Source organism: Gekko japonicus, unplaced genomic scaffold (assembly GCF_001447785.1).
Source record: "Gekko japonicus isolate JY-2015 unplaced genomic scaffold, Gekko_japonicus_V1.1 scaffold136, whole genome shotgun sequence".
Lineage (NCBI taxonomy): Eukaryota > Metazoa > Chordata > Lepidosauria > Squamata > Gekkonidae > Gekko > Gekko japonicus.
The window spans coordinates 111746-119519 of NW_015177012.1; positions in this window are offsets into that span (position 1 = coordinate 111746).

A 7774-nucleotide genomic window follows, 5' to 3' on the forward strand; every position below is an offset into this window, starting at 1 on the left:
GCTTTTCTGGCTTCGAACAACAAACCAACTGGAAATCAGACGCTCTCCATGTCGGGGCATAGTTCTACAGAGGAGTTACTCATCTTTTTGGAACTCAAGCGCCTGGCGGGCCCCATCCTGACCAAGCCCGTAACCATCTCGTTAGTGCAAGAATGGGCTGAGCGTCTCTTGGAGCAGACAAAAGGATTTGAGGGCTGGGGTGAAAGGATATTAAAGGATTATTTTATCAGAAGCGGCACCCTGGGGGCAAAGGTAAGCCGGTAAAGGCTGCTACGGAGTACTGGTAAGAAAACGGCCAAAGTAGGGTTGCCAATCCCCCCCCCCCCCCCAGTGACACAGGGATGTCAGGGTGACGGTCTCAGGCCTGTAGCTACGGTGGGGCTTTTGAGGGCTCTGCCCTGTTTCTTAAGGACGATGTCCCAGAAGAATTTATCCTGTAAATGCTTATATATATATATATATATATATAAAAGGTGTATGCTCCTTTAAGCAGAGTGGAGTGCTGTAGTTGACTAATTCCAGAACTGAACAAGGGGGTTGGAGTAGGTGACCTCTAGGATGCCTTCTAACCCTGTGTCAAGAAACTGGTCTCCTTTAAGAGGGATTTTCTGCCTGTGAGCTTTTATGACTTGTTCTCAGAATTGTTGCTTAGGCTGGCGGAAGTGATTAACTTGCAGCGGCTGAGAACTGTCATCTAACGTGGCTGACAGCTTGCAGTTTAGAGATCTAGCCCGGTAACAGCTTTCTGTGGGCTAAATGGCTTTCCTTTCTGCATTGAGAACTTCAGCCCCACCAGGAAAAAAAATGTGTCCTACAAGTCACATTTTGGACAAAGACTCTATGGTAGAATTAGCTTCTAGCATAAAGTTTTTGTCTGAAAACCAGAGTGTCGCCCCAATGTCCCTGACATATGTCACTTCCAGGTCATGCTGTTGTCACATAGCCCCCCACCAGTCAGCTGATTGATGGCAGAGACATGGGGCCAGGGAGTGGGGAACCCCTGCCCCCACAAGGGGGTCTGGCATCCCTAGACCAAAGCAATACCTCCATCTTCTGTTTTGTGCCGCCCAAGAAAGACAGTATGTAGGTATGCGCTGTCAAGTCACAACCAGCCTACACCAGCCGCAGCGCAGGGTTTTCACGGCAAGTGAGAAGCAGAGGTGGTTTGCCATTGCCTTCCTCTGCGGAACCTTCCAGAAAACGCAGGTCGGCTGAGGAGAACCCCGACTTGATTCACGCTTTGGGTTCTCAACTCCAGCTTGGGAAATTCTCGGGAGATCTGGGGTAGCATCAGGGGAAGGTGTAGGGGAAGGGAAGGGAGCTCCGCATGTATGTGACGTCACTCTAGGACTCGTGTTTCTCTGAAACTCTATGGTATTTGTTGTTCTTGTCATCGGGTCACAGCTGACTTATGGGGACCCAAAGGTTTTCCAAGGCAAGAGACTTCAGAGGCGGTTTGCCATTGCCTGTCTATGCTGACCTTGTTTAGCTTCCGAGATCTGACAAGATCCGGCTAGCCTGGATTATCCAGGTCGGGTACTCCAAAGCAGCCATTTCCTCCAGGGAAACGGATCCCTGAAATCTGGAGATCAGTTGTGATTTTGGGAAATCTCCAGGCCACTCGGAGGTTTGTAACCCTAACTAAAAGTCACCAGCCTAAGGTTCAAAGTAGGGTTGCCAAACCCCCCCCCCCCCGGTTTGCCAGGGGTCCCCCGTTTTTTGGGGGGGTTCTACCCGCCGCCGGCCAGATGGCCGGAGGGGGAAGCCCCACCCCCCATAGCCACCCATCTCTCTCCCTTTAAGTGTGTGCAACCCATGTTTCATCCCAAGCGCCAACTCCGCAAGCTTGCAGGGAAATGCCAGCTTCGTTCTTAAAAGGGAAACGCAGCTGCTCTTAAAGGGGAAACGCCGGCTGCCGGCTACTTTAAGTGCAGGGAACTGCCGTTTCTGGAGATCCGGCGCACGGGCGGGTGGTGGGGGGGCGGCAGATGTCCCCAACGTGACGTCATCACGTTGGGGATGCCCCACCCCCTCCAGGAACGCCCCCAAAGTCCCCCGCTGGAGGTGGAAGATGGACTTGGCAACCCTAGTTCAAAGTGTCCCCTTGGGACGGAGCTCTTGAAAGCCCGAGTTGTTCATACCGGGGGAAACCATATATGCTAAAATATCTCCCATCATTCAGGCCCAAGACCCAGTCTCCACAAGTCTGGACTAAACCGTGCTGAGCTATGCCTTGATTTGTGGTGCGGAGACGCTTTTCGGGGGAAATTAATTGCCTCGACAGGATCCTGGAGCAGAGGAGATGCCAAAGATTAAGCCGCTAGCGGAGCAAGGTGAGATACCATCGCTCCGTCTGGCCCAGCTCAAAATGGAGCAGACATTCCATCCCTGCAGCCCGCCCAGAGATAACCATGGCCCCCACGGTGGCGCCTCCGCAACAGCTGGGCCTCGGTCACACGCTGTCGCCATGGAGATGACCTCTGGCCACCCGGCTTGGAGGATCGGACTTTTTGCAGTATGTATATATGTGTGTGTCTGTGTGTGTGTGTTATGGGGAGGGCTATTCCGGATACCCCCAACCTCTTCCCAGCTTTGAAGCTCGAGGGGAGGGTTCCACCCCCCCCCCCAAGGCAATGTGGGACTGTTTATCTTCGGAAAGAGCACGCATCATTTCCACTTGGTTTCCGGCCGCCCTTTCTCCAAGTAGGAATGCTCTCCTTCGTTTCCCTCTCTGTTTTGCCTTTCTTCAAGGAAGCAAAAATGGCGGCGCTGGGGTGCGAGGGAAGGAGGGGGAACCCGTGAAATAATTGCAGACGAACTTCCTCCTCGTTTTTTTTTTTTTTGAGGTAAGAGCCAGGCCTCACATCCAGGCAACCTTGGATGGCTCAGGAGACTCACAAAGGGACTCCCCATTAAGCCCGTCTCCTCCACAGCTGCTAGGGGCAGAGAGGCCCGTCGTCTTCCCTTCCCTCATTTATTTTGATAGCTAAAATGTTCACAGTCTGCCTTCCCTCCCCTGGGTGGAAGGAGCATGAGGGCCACTGTTAGCATGCACATGGTAATAATTGCATATGGGTACTTTTTCACGAAAAGGAGCTGCGGTGGCTCAAGTGGTTCAGAGGCTGAACTGCAGGCTGTGGAAGGTCAGTAGTTCAGCAGTTTGAGACCCGGGTGCCGCAAGACGGAGTGAGCTCCCGTCTCTAGTTCCAGCTCCTGCCAACCTAGCAGTTCGAAAGCAAGAAATTGCAAGGAGATAAATAGGTACCACTTCGGTGGGGAGGTAACAGCGTTCCGTGCGCCTTGGTGTTTAGTCATGCCGGCCACATGACCACAGAAACGTCTTCGGACAGCGCTGGCACTTCGGCTTTGAAATGGAGATGAGCACCGCAACCCTAGAGTCGGATTCGACTGGCTTTCGAGCAAGGGAACCTTTACCTTTACTTTTTCACGGCCAGAACGCCCACTTTACACACTCTTGGACTCGGTGACCAATCTGAGGCCTTTTGCGTGTACACGAAGGCTGATCACAGGTCAGTCCGGGGTATTTTGTGTACATTCACAGGCCAGGCTGGGGCCTTTTTCATATACACACGAGATGATCACAGGCCAGGCTGGGTCCTTTTGCTTGTACATGCGGGCCGATCACAGGCCAGGCTGGGTCCTTTTGTGAGTATACGTGGGCTGATCACACAGGCCAGTCTGGTGCCTTTTGCTTGTACATGCAGACCAATCACAGGCCAGTCTGGTGCCTTTTGCTTGTACATGCGGGCCGATCACAGGCCAGGCTTGGGCCTTTTGCTTGTACATGCGGGCTGATCACAGGCCAGTCTGGGTCCTTTTGTGAGTACACGTGGGCTGATCACAGGCCAGTTTGGAGCCTTTTGCTTGTACATGTGGGCCAATCACAGGACAGTCTGGGGCCTTCTGGGTACACATGCAGAGCAATCACAGGTAGAGTGGCTTTTCAAAAAAATTTTTTAAAAAAATTTCAGCTATACATACACACAAATGAGATCTGGGCCCTGCAGGACTTAATACAGTTCCACCAGGCCTGCAAAACAGAGATGTTCCACCTGGCCTACAGTTGAGTTGGTGGAATCCCAACTGCATTGGCCTTCCCTGCTGTATGTCCCCTGCCTTACCTCTTTCTGTTGTTTTTTTCCTCGCCCACCCACTTGCTTTAGTATTTTTTCATCTAGGTAAAGGTTTCCCTTGCTCGAAAGCCAGTCGAATCCGACTCTAGGGATGCGGTGCTCATCTCCGTTTCCAAGCCGAAGAGCCAGCGCTGTCCAAAGTCATTTCCGTGGTCATGTGGCCGGCATGACTAGACGCCGAGGCGCACGGAACGCACTGTTCCCAACGAAGGCGCACCTTCCCAACGAAATGGTACCTATTTATCGACTTGCAATTTCTTGCTTTTTTTTTAATTGCCCACATGTGGGCAAAGTTTATTAGTTTTTTAAATGTTACAGAAAAGAAAAAGAGAGAGAGCAGTGCATTTTAAAATATCTAGCCAAAAATCTCGCTCACATCATTATATTTACAAGCAAATTACCATTTCCCCCCTTATTTTGGTTATATTTTGGTTATTGGTTATATTTCATTACATAACAATTTCTTGCTTTTGAACTGCTAGGTTAGCAGGAGATTTTATCATCGAGGGGCACACATATGTAGAGTTCTGGGAGCAGTCGTTACTTTTGTTACGCGTTGCTGGCGAATGGTTTAGGATTAACTGATTTTATGGAGGCAAACTGATATGTACGGTTAATTGTTTTTATCGTGATAACTGTTCCATATGCATTGTTGTAACCGGCCCTGAGCCGTGCTGAGAAGGGGAGGGCGGGCTAGAAATCAAATAAAACAAACAAAATAAAATAAAATATCGTACTATACCCTGCAGCGCCCACCAGCATGTAACATTACCCTACACTCATCCTACATTCACACATTACCCTGAACAGGCACCAGGAATCACACCCGATATGAATACTGTAAGGGATAGCAGCAGTTCTACAGGTTTCTTTCTACTCCATTCTAGAAACTGTACCAGGGACAAGAGTGAAAAGAGGTTTCAAGGCAAATTCCCACACTGCAAGGAGTACAGATGGGGTCAGGGGTCTAGGCTTGCCAAGTCCCCCCGGGGGGCGGGGAAACCCCTGCCCCAGAGGCTCGTTTCCCACCGCTGGCAGATCGGGCCCCAGGGGGAGCCCCACCCCAACGTGCGCGTCACCCGGAAGTGATGCGACCACGCTGGGCACGCTGGGGGTGGGGCCACGGTCATCCGAGGGAAAACTCTATGGTTTTCCCTTGGATGGTCGAGGCCCCGCCCCCAGCATGCCCGGCGTCGTCACGTCACTTCCGGGTGACGTCCGTGCGGTGCAGACGCCAGCCGGGAGTCCCCCGCTGCGGCGCAACACCCAACTTGGCAATCCTACAGGGGTTCCATCCGGCGTAACAGGCGCAAGTTGCAGGTTCTCCTCGAGACATACTAGCAGGGCTATTTTTGGGCAGGAACACAGAGGAACGGAGATCCAGCTGGCTACAGAGGGAAGGCCTGGAGAGCGACCCCCCACAGCAACTACGAGGTGGGCGGGGCAGGGCCCCCCTTGGAAGGATTGGGGAGGCATTTAAATGCCTCCCCGTGCCTTCCCCGGCCTGTCCAAGGGCCGGCTTGCCTGGGTGCCCCACAGCCGCGGGGTGCCGGATCAAGCCAAGGGAAGGCATGGGTGTGGGTAGCCTAATATGCTGATGAGCGGTGCTGTCAGGGGTGTGGCCTATTATGCTAATATGTTCTTGCTGGGCTTTTTCTACTGAGAGAGCCCTGCATACTGGCATGATGGCCAATTCAGATCGGGACTGTGACATACCTGGAGATGGAAATTTCAGGAGAGGAGAATGACCTGAACTCCTTTGGGTTGGGGAGAAATGCAGGGTACAAGTGAAGTCAATGAAAATAAAATAAATCGCGACAATGTTTATATTAGAAGGAGGGGTTCCTCTCCTAGAGGTATACACGGTCTGAAGCTAGGAGTCGCCAGCTCTGGTTCCGGAAATTCCTGGGGAGATTTTTTTTTGGGGGGGTGGAGTCTGGGGACAGCAGGGTTTCGAGAATAAGAAGGGATTGGATTTATACTCTGCCCTTCACTCCCCGAAGGAATCTCAGAGCGGCTCACAAACTCCTTTCCCTTCCCCTCCCCACAACAGACACCCTGTGAGGTAGGTTGGGCTGAGAGAACTGCCCTTGAGAGAACAGCTCTGAAAGAACTTGTGACTGACCCAAGGTCACACCGGCAGCTGCACGTGGGGGGGAGTGGGGGGATCAAACCCGGTTCCAGTTTGGTGTAGTGGTTAGGAGCATGGACTCTAATCTGGGAGAACCAGGTTTGATTCCCCACTCCTCCACTCGCAGCTCCACTCGCAGCTGCTGGATGACCTTGGGCAAGCCACAGTTCTGACGAGTGCTGTCTTTGAAAAAAATAAGTTTCTGTCAGAGCTCTCTCAGCCCCACCTGCCTCACAGGGTGTCTGTTGTTGGGAGGGGAAAGGAGTTTGTAAGCCACTGTGAGACTCCGAGTGAAGGGCGGGGTATGAATCCAATCTCCTCCTCCTCCTCCTCCTCTTCTTCTACTTCTCCTCCTCCTCCTCCTCCTCCCAGATTAGAGTCCACACTCCTAACCGTGCTCCTAACCACTAAACCAAACAAAGGGGAAAGATCTCAGTGGGTTATAATGCCATACAGTCCACCACCCAAAGCAACCATTTTCTCCTGGAAATCAGAATGTAATTCCAGGAGGTCTCCAGCCACCACCTGGAGACTGGCAACCCCATGACACTTCATCTTGGGCGATGTGTGTTTATGCGCTGGGGGGAGGTTTTCATGCCCAAAACCCAGCTCCGAATGTTTCCAAATCCCTGCTCCGCGCAGGGCATGAAGCCCAGACCCACAAACGGGCCAAGGAATGCAGAAAATTTTCAGAGAGGAAAGTATTTCCGACAATCACGCCGGGCGGCTGGTTTTCGACGGTTTCCCTCCTTCTCTCCCACTCGGTTGCCCGGCTCTGGCTGGGATCCGAATTTCAGAATTCGGAAGCTTGCCCAACCAATTTGCAGGAGGCGGCCCTCACTGCTGAGGTTTCCTTCTCTCCCCAACCCCCTTCCCTTCTTGGCTGCCTGCCTCCCAGTCCCTTCGTCTCGGTGGAACTTAGCAGACCGTTTCCCTTGTCGAATGGATGGCAGTAAGGTTCAGATTTGTCCTCCAGAGGCGGAGAATCCCAAGGCCTGAGTTGAACTGTGCACCGGAGTTCCCCTAACTCCCCACTACCAACACCCCGCTCTGCCTCGCACTGGCAAAACAGCTTGCTTTCCTCTTCTCTCCCCCCTCCGCCCTTCTCCTGCAATTACTGAGAAATTTCTAACCCATCTCCCGATTTCATTTGCAATGGAAATCGATCCCCCGGCTTTCTCCTATCGAGTCCGAAGACAGATGGGATGGAGACAATGGCGGCGGGGAAGAGAGGGGTTAGTTCCTGCGCTCAAGACAGCCTGAGCCCCACGAGTCTCCCCCAAATCTTACATGAGCATTCCACGGCTCCGCTGGAAAACTCATTCCGATAACTACGGGACAGGGCGGAGAGAGAGAGACAATGCTTGAGGTTTCAAGTCTGGAGGTGGATTCTCGCCGAATTCTCCCTGGGAACCAAAGCTGCCTTTTCTGTGCGCTCTGAGGCCCCCCTTAGCCTCACTGATTTCAAAAAGGGGGGGGGGATGAAAAT